The sequence below is a fragment of the Cibotium barometz genome, chromosome 4, assembly GCF_041138505.1.
Source record: "Cibotium barometz isolate CiBa-2024 chromosome 4, ASM4113850v1, whole genome shotgun sequence".
Taxonomy (NCBI): Eukaryota; Viridiplantae; Streptophyta; class Polypodiopsida; order Cyatheales; family Cibotiaceae; genus Cibotium; species Cibotium barometz.
The window spans coordinates 35,430,480-35,452,393 of NC_141049.1; the positions used below are offsets into that span (position 1 = coordinate 35,430,480).

Here is a 21,914-nt window from a genome sequence, read left to right on the forward strand (position 1 = left end):
GTAGGGTATAGAAGGGGCCGCTGTGCCAAGTGGTGTGAAAGGCCTGGCGTCGCAAGATCGCCTCATCCGAGTCTCCGGATGCGGTCATACTGTCCTCGCAGGGTGTGGATCAACTCCTGCCAAATCCCCCGAACAGTCTCTACTGGTGGCTCCAGTCTCCCCTCAAAGGCCCTGAAACACCGGGCCCTCCAGGTGAACCAGATGGTGAGGCTGCTGAGGAGATCCCATCGTAGATCCCTCTCCTGTGTCCGGCCGGCGGACGAGAAATCCGGTGAAGAAACAAGGCGAGGCTGGCCCCTAATGAATATGATGGCCTGGCTGTCCTGCTCCGTCTCATAGTCCATAGCAGGCCCCGACGAAGTGGACCAAGCAGCGGCACCCACGTATACATACCCTCTGGAGAGAGGGGGGCCAGAATGTGCAGCATCTGTAGCCAAATCTGCTGCGCCTGAGGGCAGTCCCATAGGCAATGTCTCTGTGTCTCCATAGGGTGGCCGCATCGGACGCAGGCCGTCGGAAGACCGCTGTAGACAGGCCAGGTGCCAACTGCAGAGCCCCTGTGGGCGACCAGCCATTGGAAAGTCGAGATCCTGCATGCCTGTCGACTAGTGCAGAGCCTGGTCCAAAAATCCTCCAGGAACTCCGGTGAGAGTCCCTGTAGCCGCCAGTGCCCCGATGCAGCTGTAGAGACCATCCTCCTTGCTGTCAAAATATGTCGCCCCACCCGAACAGTATAATGGAAAAAGGTGATCTCTGTGGCCTCAAGGGATGCATAAGGATCATGCCACTCGTACTCGCCAGGGTCCCACTGGAGCCGGGCCAAGGGGCGCGCTGCATATGCCCATATGCGCCAATCAGAGTCCACATCTGCAAGGTCTGGGTCAATATGCCACTTCCGAGAAGCGACGGCCACTACCCGTATCCTCTGAAAGATGCACTCTGCAACCAAAGGCGACTCCACCTCCACTCTTTGAAGTCTGCCCTCATCCTGTATCTCATGTGGAATATAGAGCCGCCACTCCTCGAATCCAAACTGGCTCAAAGCCCAGGCGAAGCATAGTGTCTTCTAAGAAGCCCCAATCGACTCTATCGTATGCCTTCTCAAAATCGAGAAGCATCACGACCAAGTCCTCACCGAGAAATCTAGCTCGGGCCGTCGCCTCCCAGAAGGTGAAAATGTTGTCAAGGATACTACGCTCCGTGACGAATCCTGTCTAGGTAGCATGAATCAACTCCCCCAGAAAGGGCTGGATCCTCAAACTCAAGGCCTTTGCTAAGACCTTGTAGACAGTATTGAGGATCGTAATAGGTCTCCAATGCCGAATATCATCTGATACTCCCTCCCCCTTGGGGATAAGAAAGATCAAACTCTGAAAAGCTCTGTGGCATCACCCCAGTGTCCAAAACATACTGAAAGCCCCTGTGAAGGCTTGGCCCCAAAAGATCCCAATAGCGCATAAAAAAGGCAGGCGTCAATCTGTCCTCCCCAGGGCAACTATGGCGCGGAAGGGCCCTCAAGGCCTCAGCAAGCTCAACCTCTGAAAGAGACTCACCCAGAACTGTACGCATACGATCTGTGACCCTCCTCTGCACATGGGCCCACACAGTCTGTCTGCAAGCATCCCGAGCCTCAGTGTTCGGCTCCGTTGAAAGCAGGTCTCTATAGAACTCAGTGGCAATGGCTCTGATCTCCCCGGGCTCAGTGGCTACCGATCCGTTCGGCCTCCCAAGCTGGCGGACTTCTCCGCGAGCATGGCGGGGTCCAGTAATCTCAAAAAACTCCCCAGTCACTCTATCACCAAGCTGCGTCCACTGAGAGGCCTGGCGACGATAGTAAAACTCATGTCTCTGCTCCTTTGCCTCTCTAACCTCCTGGCGTGCCTGGCTCAGTTGGGACGCCACCCACTCACATGTAGGCTGTTGCTCCTGAAGGTGCTGAAGCGAAGTAAGGCTACGTCTCAACCGACGCTCCCGCTCGCGAGTCTCTCCCAGCCGTGTCAAGGCTGCAGCGTGCAAAAAAGAGCTGAGCTCGATGAGTCCTTGGGCACACTGGCTTGCTGCATCTTGATCAGAGCTCTGGCTATCATGCCATATCCTCTCAATGTCCTCAGCGAGACTAGGATCTGTAAGTACCCTCTCTGGGATCCTCAACTGCAAGCTGGTCTCCCGTGTCCTCTCCTCAAGTGTCAAAATAACTGGGGCATGGTCTGAAAAAGAGGTGCCAGCGAGAATGCCAATGGAGCCCCCATGCTCCCCTAACCTGTCGCCCACATAGAAGCGATCAATCCGTGATAGATTAGTCCCTCCCTATCGGCGATCTGACCGAGAGAAACTAAGACTGTCCTGAGAGCGGGAGAAAGCCTCATGCTGCCATGCATCAGTGATCCTCAGTGTCATGCAAAATCTCTCCCAAGCTGCAAGCTCTGTGCCGTGCACTGTAACATGACCGCCTCCCACCCTATCGGCCGGGTCCTCAAGCATGTTGAAGTCTCCCCCGAGGGCCGACACACCAATGTGCGGCCTCTGGCTATGCATCCGTAACCTGGGTCCAGAACTCTGCTCTGGCACTAGCATGGTTGGGCGCATAGACATTGAGCACGCCAAAGAGCTCATCATGCATCCTCAGAATGACATACTGTGCTCTACCAGGCACAATGATCCCGCGATCCACAATGGCATGCTGCCATACATCCGCAATGACCATACATACTCCTCCTTGCCCACCCAAGGGGCCAAACCCTGCAAACCAAAAGGTGACCCATCTACCAGGCGTCACCGAACCGTATCTCCGGATCCTGCTGTCACCCAAATGGTGCTCCTGCATCATCAAAATATCAATACTGCCCCCAACCAGGCATCTCTGGAGCTCCTGCCTCAAGCAACCACGATAACGTATATAATGTGCGCCGCCAAGGCCCTGTACATTCCATGAGATGATCCTCATGGATGACCTCCTGATGTGGATGCTGTCTCAGCCGTACGGCAGGCCTTCGCAAGCGGCTTGGATGGAGAATAGTCCCCATCCGAGCGGCTACGAATCTGCCCACCCGGTGTACTGCAAGAATCACGGATCAGGCGCCAGTGGCTGTGTCCCATGGCGACTGCCTCCCGCTCAGACAGAGCAACCTCATGAATGCACACATATCCAGGGTCGCGTGCTAAGTCTGCCAGTATGCGAACGACCAAATGTCGAATCCCTGAGGCATCCACACTCTCGGGATCAAAGAAAAAATGAGCCAACTCCCATAGTCGGCCTATCACATCTGTCACCTCCGATTGCTCACATGGAGAGAAAACTCAACTGCTTGAGTCTTCAAAGTGCTAAGAGCGAGATCCAGGGTCCACTCCCGGTCGCGAGGGCCACAGAGAGGGAATGAGAAGGCCACCGCTGAGTCAAGTGCCTCCTCCCCGCGGGCCGGAGGTATCACTACATGAACTCTGATGGGTGCTGGCTCATGGGGGCCATCTGCTCCAAAAAGCCGTGTGAAGGAGTAATCAAAAGCCTCCGAGCGTTGTCGAGCGTCGAGACAACTCAGCCGACTGCGGATAGAGGATATCCGTGAAGCCCGAATCGGCATGGTAAGTCTCCTCTGCGGTGCTCGAGGAAGGTCGGTGCTCAGTGTCCGCCAGACTGCAGGTGAGCGCTAGGGGATTGCCAGGGCCTCCCGGGGAGCTCGGTGCTCAGTGTCCGCCAGACTGCAGGTGAGCGCCAGGGGATTGCCAGGGCCTCCCGGGGAGCTGAGGCGAGCGGGGGGGGGGGGGGGGGGGGGAGGGGGTGGAGAAGGAGCCGCTACCGAAACCGGAGCAGGGACGGGAGGAGGCGAAGGTGGAAGCGTGGCGGGAGGGGGGGACGGGGGAGGGGGGGTGGGGACGAAGGAGGGGGTGCTGGCATCTCCTGGTCCTCAGTCGGCGCTGGGGTCTCCTCCTGGAGGGGAGCAAAGCTGTTCCTCACGGGAACCCAGTGATGCTGAGACTGTGGCTGCTGCTGCATTGGTCTCTGGGCGTGCTGCTGTGGCTGTCTCCCTCGACGGCGCCCCTGTCCAGGCTGCCACTCCGAGGTCTCTGTGGGCTGCGCAGGTGTCCTGGAGGTTGCCTGCCAAGCCGCATATGTGGGCGGGCCATCAGGGGCCTGCTGCTGCGGTGAAGGTCGGGGTCTCCTGCGAGGGCAGGTGGCCGACCTGCCTGCAGATAAAGCACTGGTTCGGGAGCCCCGAGAACTCCACTCTCTGATCAATCCATCCCCCCCCTATCCTAGGTAGCTGAATGATCTTCGGAAGGGAGGAGATGTCAGGAACCAAAACCTTGATCGAAGGTAGCCCAGCTGCTCTAGCCACCACTGAAGCTGCTGTGGGGCCAGTCTCAAGCACCGAGCCCACCAATGCTCCTAGCCTCGAAAGGAGCGGAAGGTACTCGCGGCGGAGTCCAGGGAAGCAAATTGTAACATGGAAAAGGCGCTCTCCGTGCTCGGCCGCTGCTGGGTCAAAGCCATGCTGCCAGGGTCTGAAGAATGCCCGAGCGCCCTTGATGTCAAGGGGACTCATGTGGTTTGATGAGAATACCGCACCTTTGAGTAAGGCGTTGTACATGCTTGTGATAGTAGATGACTTCTCCAAATATACTTTGGTTTTCTTTTTGAAGACCTAGGATGAGGCTTTTCAGCACTTTCGTGATTGGAGGATTGAGGTGTAAAAAGAGACCGATTCTTCGATCAAGGTTCTCAGGACTGACAGAGGGGGTGAGTTTACATCCCAAGAGTTTCAGCAGTATTGCAAGGATCAGGGCATTCGGAGACGGCTTACTGAAGCATACATGAAAAGATGCAGGGGGGAAGAGAGCTTGAGCTCTTGCAAGCACACACACACACTCACAAAACCCTAATAGAGAACACACAAGGTGAGAGGCTGAAAATCTTCTTCTTCTCTACTCAACACTCAACACACCATATACAAGATAAGAGTACACACAATATGAAAGGTACTCAACCAAATACATACACGGGTTCTCTATAGTGTGAACCCGACTAAATGAGCTGGCGCTATAACTATGCCAGTCTCTAGAGTGGCTGTCACACAGCCTGTCATCCCACTGGCCGCATATCACCCAAGATCTCACCAACCATGCCAGTGGTGTAAGTGTTGGGGCCTATCCCCCAGGCGGGTCATCAGTGTCCACCGCCTCACTAGAGCTCGATATCTCAACACTTCCCCTCGAGCTCAACTCCATCTCATGTACACCAAGCGAAGCCCTGAATCTGCGGAGCTTCTCTGTACCCAATGCTTTGGTGAAGATGTCAGCTACCTGATCCTCTGTGCTGACATAAACAAGATCAAGGTCTCCTGCCAAGACCTTCTCTCTGACGAAGTGGTAGTGGACCTCTATGTGCTTCGTACGAGCATGAAAGACTGGGTTCCTGGCCAACTGTATACTGCTAATGTTGTCACAGAAAATGACAACTTGTCTATCCACTGATAGACCCAAATCTGCAAGTAGCTTTCTCAACCAAGCTACCTCACATGCTGCCATAGCAGCTCCTCTGTACTCGGCCTCTGTACTCGATAGAGCAACCGTAGGTTGCTTCTTGCTGCTCCAAGTCACAGCAGCACTCCCCAAAGAAAACGTGAATCCACTGGTAGATCTTCTATCTGAGATACTACCAGCCCAATCAGCATCTGTGTACCCATGTACACATATCTCTGTCCCAGTCTCATAGAATAGTCCACAATGCAAAGTAGACTTCACATACCTCAGTATGCGTCTCACTGCATCCAAATGCGGTTTCCGTGGAACCTGCATAAACTGACTCACCAATCCAACAGCATAGCTCAAATCTGGTCTGGTGATCGTCATGTAGATCAAACTTCCTACTATGCGTCTGTACATAGTAGGATCCTCCAAGATCTCTCCTGAATCTGCACTCAACTTGCCATTCTGATCCAATGGCACAGAAATAGGCTTACAGCCTGTCATACCATACTTGGACAACATGTCCAAGCCATACTGTCTCTGCAGTAATCCAATACCATGTGGTGACCTAATCACCTCAATGCCCAAGAAATATCTGAGCTCCCCCAGATCCTTCATCTCAAACTTCTGTCTAAGCAAGATCTTTACATCAAAGATCTCTGCATCATGGTCCCCCGTAATGATCAAGTCATCTACATAGATGACAACAAGCACAACTCCTCTATCACCATGTCTCACATACAATGAGAAATCTGCATTGGCTACATGAAAGCCAATAGTGACAAGATATTCAGAAATGTTGTCAGACCATGCTCTTGGTGCTTGCTTTAAGCCATACAAGGCTTTCTTCAACCTGCAAACATGCTCGGGGTGACCCACATCCTCATAACCAGGTGGCTGCAACATATACACCTCTTCTTGCAAATCCCCATGCAAGAATGCATTCTTTACATCCATCTGATGTAAAGACCATTTCTTAGACGCAGCCACTGCTATCACAACTCTCACCGTTGCCATCTTGGCAACTGGGCTGAAAGTTTCCTCATAATCAATCCCATATGTCTGCGCATATCCTTTGGCTACCAATCTAGCCTTGTACCTGTTTATGCTTCCATCACTGTTATGTTTAACTTTGTACGCCCACTTGCATCCAATGGCTTTCTTGCCTTCAGGCAATTGCACTAAATCCCAAGTTTCATTTCCATATAGTGCATCCATCTCCTCATCCATAGCTTTCTCCCAACACACATTTCCAATAGCCTCATCAATGCATGTGGGCTCAACAACCTGCACAACCTTTGCCATATATGCATAGTGATGTGCCACATAACCATCATATGTAAATCTCTGCACAGGGCTCTTCACTCTCCCTGATCTTCGTAGCTTTTCATTCATGACTTACATAGCCTTCTTTACACCAGGTGTTCTCATAGCTGGGATCCCAAGCTCCTCATCAAGGCTCATATCTGAGCCACTAGACTCTCCATCAACATGAGAATGCCCTGCAGAAATGTCAGGCATACCAAGGGGCTCAACCACTTTCTCTTTTCCTTTACGTGATGTACTAATCACATTTGCAGGGCTGGTATTATGACGCAGCCTGCCACTCCATGGTCTATCAACAGACCCACTAGATGAGGACTCTCCTGGTCCACTCAAAGACTGTGATTGCTGACCTGCATTCTGTGCAACCACACTTCCACTCACATCAGCCCCAACAGCTTCTTTTTCAGCAGCATACCAACTGCTCATCTCATCAAAGACAACATCCCTGCTTACCCTCAACTCACGTGTAGTAGGGTTATAACACCTGTATCCCTTTTGCTCAAGGGAATATCCAATAAACACACATTTTTCAGCTTTCGGGTCCAGCTTAGTTCTCAGCTCATCTGGCACATGCACATATGCAATGCATCCAAAAACTTTCAGATGAGACAAATCTGGTTTTCTGCCAGTAAACCTCTCCTCTGGAGTTACATCATGTATGGCTGCAGTTGGAGTCCTGTTCATGATATATACTGCTGTAGAAACAGCCTCAGCCCAATAGCAATGCGGCATATTCTTCTCTTCCATCAATGCTCGCGCAATCTCAGCAATGTGCCTGTTTTTCCGCTCAGCAACTCCATTTTGTTGCGGAGTGTATCTGCATGTATACTGTCTCCGAATACCATTCTTCTTCAAATATTCAGAGAACTCATTGGAGAAGTACTCTCCCCCTCCATCTGACCTTAGGCACTTGACATATTTTCCTGTTTGCTTTTCAACCAAAACTCTGAAATTCTGAAAGTGAGTGAACACCTCACTCTTCTCCTTCATGAAATATACCCACACTTTCCTTGTGTGGTCATCAATGAAAGTCACATAGTACCTGCAGCCTCCCATAGATATGGTCTTCGTAGGACCCCATACATCTGAATGCACAACATCTAGTGCATTTCTGCTCACATATCTGTTACGTGGAAACACATGCTTTGTTTGCTTCCCAAATTGGCATGCTTCACAGATTTTCTGCATACCTTCCACTTTAAATTTTGGCAGCCCTGTCACAATTCCTTTTGTCTGCATAGACTTCAATCTCTGCACATTTACATGTCCAATTCTTTTATGCCATATGTCTGTGTCTGCAACAACTCCTGAACCATTTGCAAACATCGCAGCACTCATCTCAGGCATGTCTACATCCAACGTAAACATTCTGCCCACTCTGTTGCCTTTTGCAACCAACCTGCACTTGTCTTTGAAATCTTCAACATAACACCCATCAGGGTTAAACCGAACCTGCAAACCCTGCTCAATCATCTGGCCAACTGAAACCAGATTCTTTGTTATGTTCGGTACATGAAGTACATCTGCAAGGTACTTCACTTTGCCATCCTGCATAGACAATGGCACATCTCCAACGTGGGCAATTGGATGAGCCGTGTCATCCCCTGTTTCCACAAAACCTGGTCTTTCCGGGTTCTTCATCTCCTTGAACCACTCCCCATGACTCGTCATGTGGTTCGAAGCGCCTGAATCCACATACCATACATTATCTTTTTGTGCTGCATCAACATTTTCAGACATGGCATTCACAACATGCTGCATAACAAACAACCTTTCATTATCCTCATTATTTCTGCTTGAGGATGCATAGTTGTTTTGCTGCACTTTCCAATTTTGCATGTCAGCCTGCTTCTTATAACATTCTGACTGCACATGTCCAGGCTTATCACAATAATAGCATTCACGTGCATCATTATATTGCCTTTGCCAATTTCCACGGCCTCTTTGACTCCCCCTGCCTCTGAATTTGCCTCTTCCACCTGCGTGTTGTTGTTGTTGTTGTTGATTCTGGGACTGTTGTTGCTGCTGCTGCTGCTGGCCATAATTCTGATTACCTGTTCGGCCACCTCCTTGACCGCGTCCACGGCCTCCTCTTCCTCGTCCTCTTCCTGAACTTGTGTAGAAGGCCTGTTGCTCTGAACTGTTTTTGCTTTGTGAAGACTGTTGGTCTTCACCCAAGCTCTTCTCTTCGATAATCAGCATAGACACCAGATCTGTAAAGTTGGGAATGTTTTCCCGAGTCTGAATAGACGTCTTAAACGCCTTGTATTGTGGCCCGAGACCACGTAGACAGACTTCCACCTTGTCATCATCATCTACTGACACACCAATAGATGCAAGGGATTCCACAATACCTTTTATCTTCAACGCATAGTCATTCACAGACATGCTCTTTTTCTCCACAGTATGAAGTTCATTCTTCAACTGTATTTTACGTGCCTTGGTGTTTGTTTTATAAAGCTTTACCAAGGTGTCCCACGCCTCCTTGGGGGACTTGGCATCCTGAATGTGCCCAATCATGGTGTCCTGTATACTAATGGAAAGCCAATACATAACCTTCCTGGCTCCTTGGTTCCAGTCTTTAAACTCTTTCACATCTGCAGCAGTCGGATTTATATCCGGTATCTCCGGTGCCTCTTCATGCTCACCTTCTATGTAGTCCCAATACCCTTTTCCCATCAGGAAATTCGTCAACCTGAACCTCCAAGCATGGAAGTTATTCTTATCCAGCTTCTCAGCCACAATCTGTGTTATGCCATCATTAGACATCTTGCCAAACACACAATTTTACCAGAAACTGCACTCTGGTTTTTCTGCACAACCTGCAGTATTTTCTGCACAGCGGTACTGTAGTACTCAAATGTCACAACCAGTGACTTCAATGTGCATACATACACCCAATGGCAACTGTAGACCTCTTTGCAGCACCCACAGTGTCTGCACAGTCAATCTGTCTTCCTGCAGTACTTAAAACAGAGTTCTCCAGAGAATCGATGACTTACCCGCAGTGCTCGAAATCGCCTGCTTTCTGAAAAACGGAGGTCCAGACGCGCCCGAAACGCGTTTTCGGCCCGAAAATTATAGTCCGTAGGACTGTATAGTTGCCCTGTAGCTTCACTCCCGCGAAGAAAGCTCCTCAATCGGAGATCGTTTGCCGGTGCCTCCCGTAGAGCTCCCGACAAGGGTGTAGTCAGCAACACAATAGGGAAGAGTAGTTGTAGCTCTTACCCTCGTACCGCTTCTTGTGGTTCTCTTGCTTGCAGCTCAGCCCTTAGCACGAACCAGGCTCTGATACCATGAAAAGATGCAGGGGGGAAGAGAGCTTGAGCTCTTGCAAGCACACACACACACTCACAAAACCCTAATAGAGAACACACAAGGTGAGAGGCTGAAAATCTTCTTCTTCTCTACTCAACACTCAACACACCATATACAAGATAAGAGTACACACAATATGAAAGGTACTCAACCAAATACATACACGGGTTCTCTATAGTGTGAACCCGACTAAATGAGCTGGCGCTATAACTATGCCAGTCTCTAGAGTGGCTGTCACACAGCCTGTCATCCCACTGGCCGCATATCACCCAAGATCTCACCAACCATGCCAGTGGTGTAAGTGTTGGGGCCTATCCCCCAGGCGGGTCATCAGTGTCCACCGCCTCACTAGAGCTCGATATCTCAACAATACACTCCATCATAGAATGGAGTTCTAGAGAGGAAGAATTGGACTATCATGGAAATGGCCTGTGCTATGCTTGAGCACTCCTCTTTACCTCGACGTTGGGTTTCTACTACTGTCTATATTTAGAATAGGTCTCCTGCTGTTGCTCTTCCATATGAAACTCCATATGAGGTTTTCCATGGTGAGAAGCCCTTTCTTGTTCATTTGCGGTATTTGATTATTCAGTGTGTGTACATGTGCCTAAGGAGCATTGCTCCAAGTTGGACTCGAAGTCTCAGCGCATGACTTTTCTTGGATATAGTTATGTGTCCAAGGCATATCGTCTTTACGATCAGTAGGCTGGTAAAATTGTTATGAGCCGTGATGTGGTGTTTGACGAGACTCGTGCATCCTTAGAGGGGAGTGGTGAGCTCCTTATACGCTGCCTCCTCCTCCTCCCCCTGCTTTTGTTACACTTCTAGCTCTGGATTCTCATTCAGATGATGATGATGACTCTGTTCCTTCTCCAGCAAGCTTGAGCAGACCGGTGCCTAGATGGTATTTTCATACAGTTCGTGATTTTGGGGTGAGAGAGCTTCCTTCTGTTCCTCCACCTCGTTCTCTCAGGCGATCTTCCAGAGTTACAACAGGGAAACAAATTCATGAGGGCAACATTTTTGTTGACTATGCCCTTATGTCCTCTATTAATCATGGTCCTTGTGATCCCACTTCTCTGGACGAGGCTCTTTTACATGAGCCTTGGCATCGTGCTATGTAGGTAGAGTTGGATGCTATACAACGGAATGGCACTTGGATTCTGGTGCCTTGGCCACAACAGCGTAAGGTGATTGGTGTGCGGTGGATGTGTTACATGCGGAAGCACTCGGAGTCTTCTTTCAGTCCTAAACACATCCTAGAACATGGTGATGCAAAACGCATGCATAAGAGAGAGCAGAGAGAGAGAGAGCTGAGTATTCAGTATATTCTCATAGTACAAAAAGGTAGTACAGATCTTGCAGCCTTAGGTTGTCTTTATGAACAGGTGTGTAACCTAGTCTATGCCTAAATCTATGACCCAATCTTGGGTGGACTGAATGATCCCAACAATGAGCACTTGTGCCTTTTTATAGGCCTTGAAATGACTTAGTGAATTGGCCGACTGCTGGTTGGTCAGCTCTTGGACAAAGTCCACCAGAAAATTGCTGTTGATAGGTCCTTTTTCTTCATTTGTGCGCTGGCCGACAGTAACCTTGTCCACCACCAGTCAAATCCCCTTGCCAAAGCAGCAACCCATTCTCCGAAACTCAAGTTCTGATCTATCTTTTTTGCACTTTCTCCTTCCCAACTCCATATCCAAGCTTGCTAGTGTGTTTTCCAAGCTTCCAAGAGTGTTTCCAGGTGGTGTTTACTCTTCCACACACTCCCAATGAGACTGAAATTCAACAGAATAGCTCCTATATTTGTTGTAATTTTTGGTCTTTTTGTTGAAACCCTAATTTCAGCCTTCCTTTCTCAAGTTGAATCATAGGAGAAGCTTTCCCAGGGTTCCTTTCATCCTCTTGAAGATTTTTGTCGCGAAGGATCACGACAGATTGAAGATTTCAACACTCCAAACGCTTCCATTGCAGACTTCCGCTGTCATGGACTCTACTTTGATGCTTAAATATGGAAGCAAGTAGCAGGAGGGAAGAGCAGGACTCCATGTTCACATACCTTGTGTAGTGTTCTCTTGTCCTATATGCTCTCTTGCAGATTGTTGCTACCATGTGTTGGTGGAACAATAAAGAGCAGATGGTAGGGAACATGGATAATTGAGAGGGTAGTGTGAGTTGCAAATCTACACCGATAACCACATTGTTTGCAATATTGTATTCATATGCATTGGTATGGAAATCTGGTCAGAAATGCCCATGACACTATGTACTTGATTCTCCCAAGATCAATATACATTATTTGAGGGAGGGGCTGGCCGTCATGGCTCATTGTGCGTCTCTTGTCAATTCAACAAATTACTTCTTGTATTGAGTATGTTGTCCATTAAATCTTGGTGTATTTAAGTGTATTGATTGGTATGAGAGTATACAATTCTCTTTCACTTGTATTGTGAACGGCCATCACCGCGGGCACTAGCTATCTCTACACTTAGAACACTATGAACGGCCGTACACTAAATGTTGGAGATGCTAACACAAGAGGCGGGGACAATGAAATGCATGCATCCAATGCTTTACAGGAAGATCAAACTTATGTGGTGTACACTAGGGAATAGGAACATGTGGGATAGCTGTCCCGGGGTAAAGAGAAACTGCAGGAAGAAGAGTCCATAGCCTTAAAGGCTGAACTTACTCGTATGCAGGCTCTTTTTTATGCACAACAACAAGAATTGAAGCTCTACCGCGAGAATCCATTGGTACATGATCGTTTGAAGACCAAGAAAGCTGAATCTTTTATGGATCATGCAATGACTGATGGTTTGCATCGGGTTTCAGGTTTTCTATTGCACTCTTGGCATACAGCGGAGGCTTCACTTTTCCCTCATGGTACTTGTGGTATGCTATGGTCATTGAGGAATACTTAGGCCGTGGAGGTGGTCCCCCTTAGTCACGTAAAAGCGATCATTATTCAAACATAGTATCATGCAACACACGCATACTTGGCTCGTATCGAGGATGCCTATGCAGAAAAGGCAACATCTCACATGTCTTGGTATCTCCACACGTGGTTGAACAAGAACTTATGTCTAAGAGGATGAATCCCTGTGCTATTAGAGAGGAACCATCGGTGACTTCCCATCATGCAGGTGTACCTTATGTAGCCTGTGAAGGATTGGATGTTTATGGCAGTGGTCAAAATGTATGTCAAATGCCATTGTCGGCTGAAAATGCGTATGCCCAACACATGCAACATGGGCTGCAATTTTTTGTTGGTGTAGGTATTTCGCGTCTCTCTCATGCCCTCGAGTGGGCTCGTGAGAGAGAAGCTATGGGTGAAAATGCTCCAATGTGTGTTGAGGGGCAAGCCATGCCTCATGTTTACAGGGCACATGTATCTATGCCTAATGCATCACCTGTTGTTCCTAAGATGATGCCAGTCTCACAGGGGCTATCCCAGTGGACATACATGCGGGAAAACATGTTGAGATGCAAGTTAATGTATCCAAGTCTCGTGACTTAAAAGCCGGAGACAAATCCGTGAAGTTTGATGTATATCATGGGGAATATGATGCATCAAAGGCACTTGCTTTTATTGCTCAATTTGATATTGCTTTTAGTGAATGAGGATTTCATTGAGAAACCCATGATCTAGCATGAAAGCTTGTTTATAGAAGGTTCTGCTGCTCATGGGTGGCTTACTGAGAAGCTCTCACCGAATCCCGTTAGAACATGGGAAGAGTTTAAGGAGAGCTTCTATGCTCGGTTCTTGCCTCCCAATGCATTGAATGAGATAACAATGAAGTAGGATTGGGTGAAGCAGAATGAGGGGGAAATGGTGAATGCATATGTATAAAAGTATTGGAAAGTGCTTTTGGAGGTGTCTCCATTTATGCATGTCATAGAGCCGGAAAGGAAGCGAAGGTTTCAATTGGGATTGCAACCCGTGTACAAAGCGGGACCATAAATGTATCGTGGTCACACCTTACACCAACTAATCGTAGTTGCCACTTTTACCGAGCAATTGAAACTCAAGTTGAGTTGATCCAAAGGGCTAAACCCAGATTCCAAGTCAAAGAGAGGATTGTTCAAAACGTGCAAAATAATGGACAATCACCTAAAAAGGACCAAAACCAAGATAAAAATGGTCCAAAGACTAAAAATAAGTCTACCAAGAAGCGTCTCTTCCAAGTGAAAGACTATGGTCTCATTCGGGAGCAAAAAAAAGCAGTATATGACTGAGGGAAAATGCTTTACTTGTGGTAGCACTAAGCATATTGCAAATGCCTGCCCAAACAAGAAAAAGCGTGATAATGCAAATGCATCAAATCTCAATGTGTATATGGTTCCGGATGTGTAGGGCAACACTTCACATGATAGCGAAGATAGGCTTGTATGTAAAGCTTGGGGATAGCTTAAGGATCAGCCCACTTTGTTCATATTTGATGATTGTGCAACTTGAACTTCATATCCACACAGCTGGCACTTGCTTTGGGTATTGAAGTGGAGGACATGGGTCCTCAAATTGAGGCAGGGGTTGCCTTTGTTGGTAGAGAAGTGCATGTCATGTCTATTATTGGCAGGTTCAAGGCTATATGGATCATGAGGACTTTCTTGTAGCACCTTTGAATGGTTGTGATGTATTGCTTGGAAAGCCTTGACACACACGCATTGATCCGCACAAGGCTTACAAGACCAACAAGATTACCTTCATGCATAAAGGCCTAGTGTATGTGATTGATATTGGTGAAGAGGCTGATACCATTCTCCTTGTATCTCATGTACAAATTAAGAAAGTAATGAAAAAGGGTGTTTTTGCGTACTTGATTTTTGTATGAGATCATGTTTAAGAAACTAATGTGCATGTAAACACTCTTAGTATTGAAAGGTTGAAATTTTTGCAAGAGTACAATGATTGTTTTGTTAATGAGTTACCAAATGAGTTGCCATCCGTACGACCAAAAAATCATCACATTGATCTTGTGCCAGGTAGCTCACCACCTAATAGGCTAGCCTATCGTGTGAGTGCATCTCGAAAAGAGGAGATCATGAAGCAGGTAAATGAGCTTTTTGAGAAGGGTTTGGTTCAGCTAAGCTCTTCTCTATATTGTTCACCTGTCCTCTTGGCTCAAAAGAACGATGGATCTTTTCGTATGTGTGGATCATAGAGCTTTGAATAAGCTCACCATCAAGAATCGGTTTCCGATTCCATGCATAGACGACATCCTTGACAAGTTGGATGGATTGGCATGCTCTAGCCGAATTGATCTCAAGAGTGGGTATCATCAAGTGCGTGTGGTACCTGAAGTTATACATAAAATTGCTTTCAGGACAACATTTGGCTTTTATGAGTATCTTGTTATACCTTTTGGTCATACGAATGCCTTGGCTATATTCAATAGAATGATGGATTGCATATTCCGTGGGTATAGGAAATTTATAGGTGTCTTCTTTGATGACATCCTAATCTTTTCGAAGACCGAAGAAGAGCATAGAGCTCATTTGGCTATTGTTTTTGAAAAACTTCGTAAGCATAAACTCTTTATAAATGCAAAGAAGAGTGAGTTCTTCTTGTCAAGGATACATTATCTTGGGCATATTGTGTCCAAAGATGGAGTGCAGATAGATCTTGCAAAGATTGATGCAATTCGGAATAGGCTCAAATTGAGATTGGTACTACTGTCTGCAGGTTCATTCGGCACTTTGCATGGATTACTTCTCCTTTGCATGACTTGACAAAGAAGAAGGCTATATTCAAACGGATTGATGTAGAGAGGGATGCATTCCTCAAATTGAAAGATGCAACTATTCATGGTCCAGTGTTGATTATTCTGGATTTGCAAAAGCCATTCAGTGTAGAATGCGATGTATGTGGAAATTGCATAGGAGCTGTCCTAAATTAAAAGGGACATGTTGTGGCATATGAGAGCCATAGATTGCATGATGCAGAGCTCTCGCTTGGCATCTATGAGAAAGAGCTCTTGGTTGTAATTCATGCACTTACTATATGGAAACATTATCTTCTTGGGGCTGATTTCATTGTGAAGACAGATCACCAGAGTTTGAGGTATTTTCTTACCCAAACTAAATTATCGAAGAAGCATACGAGGATGGTTAATTTCCTCTCTATGTTTCATTTTCAGATATTGCACACCTCAGGAAAGAAGAATGTAGTGGCAGATGCATTGTCACGAAAACCGTATGTAGCAACTACCTTGGTTCCCTCTCATGGGGACTTGTCTGCCATGCGTGATTTTCATCTTACGGATGTTGATTTTGCTACTATTTGGGCTGATTTGATGGCTGGTCATGCACATGCATCATATGTGATCAAAGAGGGTTGTCTTATGAAAGATAATTGCCTATGTGACTATCTGACATGAGGCAAAAGGTTTTGGATGAGTGCCATGCTCCTCCATATGCCGGCCATAGAGGCATAATCCCTACTATGCACATGATTGAGCGCTATTTCTTTTGGCCAGGTATGCGGAAGGACATAGAGGCACATGTTAATGCATGTATCTCCTGTCAAGAGGTGAAATTTGATAGGCAAAAGGCACCATGTTTCTTCAGCCACCATTGCTTATTTCCACACAGCTATGGGAAAGTATTACAATGGATTTCATTATGGACTTGCCAGCAACCCAATAGGGTAATGATGCTATTTGGACAATTGTGGACAGGTTTAGCAAGCGAGCATACTTCTTGCCGGTCAAGAAGACCATCAAAGCTGAGCATATGGTTAAAATATATCTTGCACAAGTGTTCAAGCATCATGGAATGCCGAAGTCCATTGTGGGGGATAGAGATTCCATGACTTTTGGCGGGCCTTATTTGATAATATGGGCAGCAAATTGGATCTCTATCAACCCATCACCCTCAAATGGATGGGCAAAGTGAGGTTGTAAAGGCAGCTGTGTTGGATCTCTTGAAATGTTATGTGGTGGATCAGAAGTACTTACTGCTTGTGGAATTTGCATACAACAACACGGTGCATGTAGGCTCCGTTTGAGGTTGTTTATGGTAAGGTGGTTTTGCCACCCATCATCCTTTACACAAAGAATGAGATATTTGTAGCCGATGAGTATGTAAGACTTTGTATTTGCCTTTACTCAGGTGTAGACAGCCATTGCAAGGTCACAAGACAAACATAAAAAAGTTGCCGACAAGCATAGGAGGCAATTTGCTGGCAAAGAGAATGATTGGGTATTGTTGAAATTTGAGAAAGCAAGACTTGCAAAGAGGCATGGCAAAGACAGTGCATACCCTAAGCTTGCAACTAGGTACTATGGGCCTTTTCGACTGATCAAAGATCAATGAAGTGGCTTTCAGGTTGGCATTACCTAGTCATTGGCATATACATAATGCTTTTTATGTGAGTCTCCTTCCCAAATATGTAGGGCTGGAGCCCAGTGAACAGCTCATTGAGGATCCACTAAAGGTGGATGGGCTTGAGAAGATTTGTAGCCAGAACAGATTGTGTATCACAAGGGACGCAAGCTTGCTGCTGTAGGCAAAGTTGTTAGGCGTTATCTTATGAAGTTCAAGAACTATCTTCCCATTGATGCTAAATGGGTTGATGAAGGGTTCTTTAGAGATTGCCCGCATTTGCTTCAGACGTATTTGAATGCTTTTCAGTTACGGACAACTGTTTGGATGTCGGGGAAGATGCCACCATTTGGCCATCCAACTGGTCCACTCGTACTTTCTTATTCTGTATGTACATTGCACTGGCGTCCATGGTAGTTGCATATGTTGGTGATTGATGCCACTCATGTGATACTGTGGACTTGGCTTTCCGCAAGGACTTGTGCTTGTGAGTACATACCTGGAAATGCCTGGAGGATTGGTGTTCCATTGGGTTTGGGATCGCGTGTACTTGCTTGGAGCACGTCTATTTTGGTATAGTCTCATGAGCGGGGATTGTCCATACCAATTTTGCATTGCATAGCATCTTTATGTGCTTGCCTGCAATTGAAATTGCATGCTATTTTCATGCTTGCTTGACCAATGTGTAGTTTCGGGTAAGGGGACGCCCGCCTGTGAACCGTGCGTGTGAAACTGTCTACTAACATGGTTATAACTTATGTGGCATGTGATAGGTGGTAAGTATTGGTCAAAAACCTAGCCTTAAGAATTAACATTAATTTATAAGTGAGTGTGTACACACTTCATTAAGTTTTGGACGACCAAAACTCACTCACAAATTATGATCAGCTGCCCTGTGTTCGCACACACTGATGTCTCGAGGTGGACAAAACTCAATGCCCACCGTCCAATCCTTATTTCCTTTGTAAAAAGGGAGCAATCAGCCATGTGTCTATCTTAGCTTGCACCACAAGTCATTTGTCCTCTCTACTTGACACCTAGGGTGAACATCTCATCATCTCTCTCTGGCCTCTCTCTAGAAGTAGGCGCCCCTAGCCTCTTTGGCTGTGTTTTCTGCACTGTCTCCTTCCCAACTCCATATCCAAGCTTGCTAGTGTGTTTTCCAAGATTCCAAGAGTGTTTCCAGGTGGTGTTCACTCTCCCACACACTCCCACTCACTCCCACACACTCCCAATGACTGAAATTCAACAAAATAGCTTTTCTATTTGTTGTAAGTTTTGGTATTTTTTGTTGAAAGCCCTAATTTCAGCCTTCCTTTCTCAAGTTGAACCACAGGGGAAGCTTTCCCAGGGTTCCCTTCATTCTCTTGTCGTTAAGGATCAGGACAGATTGAAGATTTCAACAGTCCAAATGCTTCTATCATGAAGACTTCCACTCTCATTGACTCTACTTGCAATCGGTAAGCTTTGATGCTTAAATATGGAAGCAAGTAGCAGGACTCCATGTTGACATACCCTGTGTAGTGTTCTCTTGTCCTACATGCTCTGAGTAGATGGTAGGGAACATGGGCACTTGAGAGGATATTGTGAGTTGCAAATCTACACCAACAACCACATTGTTTGCAATACTGCATTCATATGCATTGGTACGGAAATCTAGTCAGAAATTCCCATGATACTATGTACTTGATTCTCCCAAGATCAATATACATTATTTGACTGAGGGGCCAACTGTTCTGGCTCATTGTGCGTCTCTTGTCAATTCAGCAAATTACTTCTTGTATTGAGCATGTTGTCCATTAAATCTTGGTGTATTTAAGTGTATTGATTAGCATTGTGTTCAACCAAGTTGCAATCGGTCGTGAAAGCCCACAATCCTCACTCCTTTAGGGTGAGGGCGTGGAGGGTAGTCCTGCTCTCTGAGTTCCGTGCCTTGCCAAAAATTCATGGCAGTGCGCCAATTAGGGGGGATGGCTGTGTGCCTCTCATGCTGGACCCACCCCGCCTGCGGGGGCCGCAGGGGGGGGGATTGAAGATAAGAATCCACTGTTTGAGTTGGGCTGGAATTGATGTGGCCCGAGGCAAAGTGGGGCCTGGCTTCGAGAGGGTAACCTGAAGGAAGCTGGATGAGTGAGTTCCACATAAGAGGCCGTTGAAAGCGTTCATCATCATACCTGGGGAGAGACTGGAAGAGGGTTGCACGGAGCTCCTGCCAGGCTCGAAAGAGGCTGGCCGCAAACGTATCCTCAAAGCAGGTGCTAAGCTTGTGGATTGAGGCTGTCGAGAAGATCCACCGGATGCATAGAGGTCAGGGACTGCCACAAGGCAGGGTGCAGGCAAGAATTTAGGAGAGAAGAAAATCCTTCCATGGTTAACCTAGCTGGAGACCAAATCCACTTGCCCAGAAAAGCTACACTCTTGTGCTGCTACGAATGATCCCTAACCACCCTCTATAGAGGGGTAAACACGCCACCTGGCTGCACACCCGTTGTTGTACACCCATTGTTACTGGACCACAAGAAGCTTCGGATAAACCTCTGAACCTGCCCAATACACGAGCATGAGAAGGCCGAGCAGGAAGCAATGTACCACATAGTAGCAACAAGACTTGATTGGCCACGACAACATAGGGGAAATCCGCCCCTTATGGCAAAGACTAGTGTGTGAGATTTCTGGTCCATGACTGTCTTCAGGTGGGGGTTCATGTGGCGTGCATGTGTGCACCGTTTTTTCATTCTTTTGTATGCCTGCCCACCAAAAGCAGATACTGAGTGAATTGCAATTAGTTAGTTTCTTTGGCAAATAATGACTTTCCTCATAGAATTTGGAGAAAGTTTAGAAATTGTAGCAAACAAGGGCACCAGATTGGTATTTGTTTAAAAGCTTTGAAGTTTTTACTCTCTTCAACAAGTTCTTGCCCATTGAGTATATGCCATATTACAAGGAACCTAGACTTGCAACAACTCAAGGTCAGTCTACATTCTGCATATTTTGAGATTGAACTACAATCACCATTGGTGGTCATATTGAACGAGTGTATAGTTTTTTGAGTTAATGACAATTTATGTGATAGAAGCATAATCAATCAAAGCCAATTATGATCCATTTTTTACAATTAAGGTCTGCTTCTGCAAATCAAGCTTTTAAGTAATGTTGGTTGTACACCTGAAACTTAGTTCTTACCATATTGCATTGCTTTTGTGTCCTGGGCAAAGCTGAGTTGGCATGCTACTTGACACACCCATTTATTTGAATGCAAATTCTCTTATGAGTGTTTATAGTGATGTTTAAATGCTGTTTTATTGATCAATATGCCTGCAGTTTGCAGGATGGGACACTAACGAAACCGAAAGTTCTCACGGGTTTCGAAACATGTCTTAGATGCTCTGCACAAGAATACTCCAGAGGCTGAGGCAGTACTCACTCAAGAGGTAAGTTTTTATTTTCTTGTGGTCACCTCTTTTTTACCCCTTAGTAATAAGTCTAAAACAAGACATGCATATGAACAAAAATTAGATGATCATCTCAAAGAGCATGAGCTCCTCGCATGCAGAGTGCAGCACCCCTTCCCTTTCATGTAGCAGCGTCCCCCTCCCCACCCCCTGGGCACCCTTCCTGTTCCCGTCCTCTTCCCGCTTCCTCTGTTCCTGTCCTTCTCTGCTCCTCCTCCTCCCTCCCAAGCTTCCACATCCCCCCGTGCCCCCGCGGTGGCATGTTGTTTGCCCCTCATCCCTGGTTCTCCCTTGTGCCCCTTTGCTACCCCCATTTCAGCTTGAGATCCGAGCAGATATGATATGGGGAGTACTAACACTACATGAGTGGGTGACAGGGGGAGTACGGGCACCCAGATGTATGTCAGAGGATATCAGGAGTACTATTGGGGTTAAACAAGGATGCCCACTATCACCCACTCTCTTTGGACTCTATGTTGATGAGATTGAGAACTTCATTGACAGATTGGGAGGGGCTGGATCTACACTGGCTCATACGCTACGCTAGTACCCATCCTCCTCTATGCTGATGACATTGTCCTAATTTTAGATTCAAAGGAGGGACTATAGAGGCATTTGGATACTTTGGGGGCTTTTTGTGAGGAGCATGACCTCAAGGTAACCTGGGGAAAACCAGTGTCATGATTTTCAATACATCTAGGGCAGCAGTGAAGAGAAATTGGTTTACATATGGTGGCAGAGTGGTGGAGATAGTCTCATCATACCTATATCTGGGCATTACTTTCTCAGGACTGATCTTCACAGTGAGGCCAGCAGCAGCGACACAGATGGCGTGAGGGCGTGCAGCTTTGGGTAGGCTTGAGAGGCAATGTTCCCAAGCTCATTTCTAGGAACCAAGCACAAAGATGTGGCTCTTTGATACCTTGGTGACTCCCGCAGTATCTTATGGGATAGCTTTTTGGGCACCAGATTTAGGTCAAAAGATTGGCAAAATTTGGAGAGGATGCAGATCTTGATGTTGTCTAGGAT

The 21,914-nt window shown here is 47.0% G+C and overlaps 1 protein-coding gene across 9 annotated transcripts in view; it reads left to right on the plus strand.

Annotated features, from left to right (window-relative positions):
* LOC147639199 (callose synthase 10-like) overlaps positions 1–21,914 on the plus strand; it is a 251,362-nt gene that overhangs the window by 33,528 nt on the left and 195,920 nt on the right. For 6 of the 9 annotated variants that reach the window (XR_015264354.1, XM_086788318.1, XM_086788339.1 and 3 more), the window contains exon 2: positions 20,755–20,864. The gene's annotated coding sequence lies outside the window, so the exon portion shown is untranslated. The remainder of the gene's footprint in view (positions 1–20,754; positions 20,865–21,914) is intronic. The other 3 variants (XM_086788332.1, XM_086788319.1, XM_086788366.1) reach the window with 1 other exon arrangement.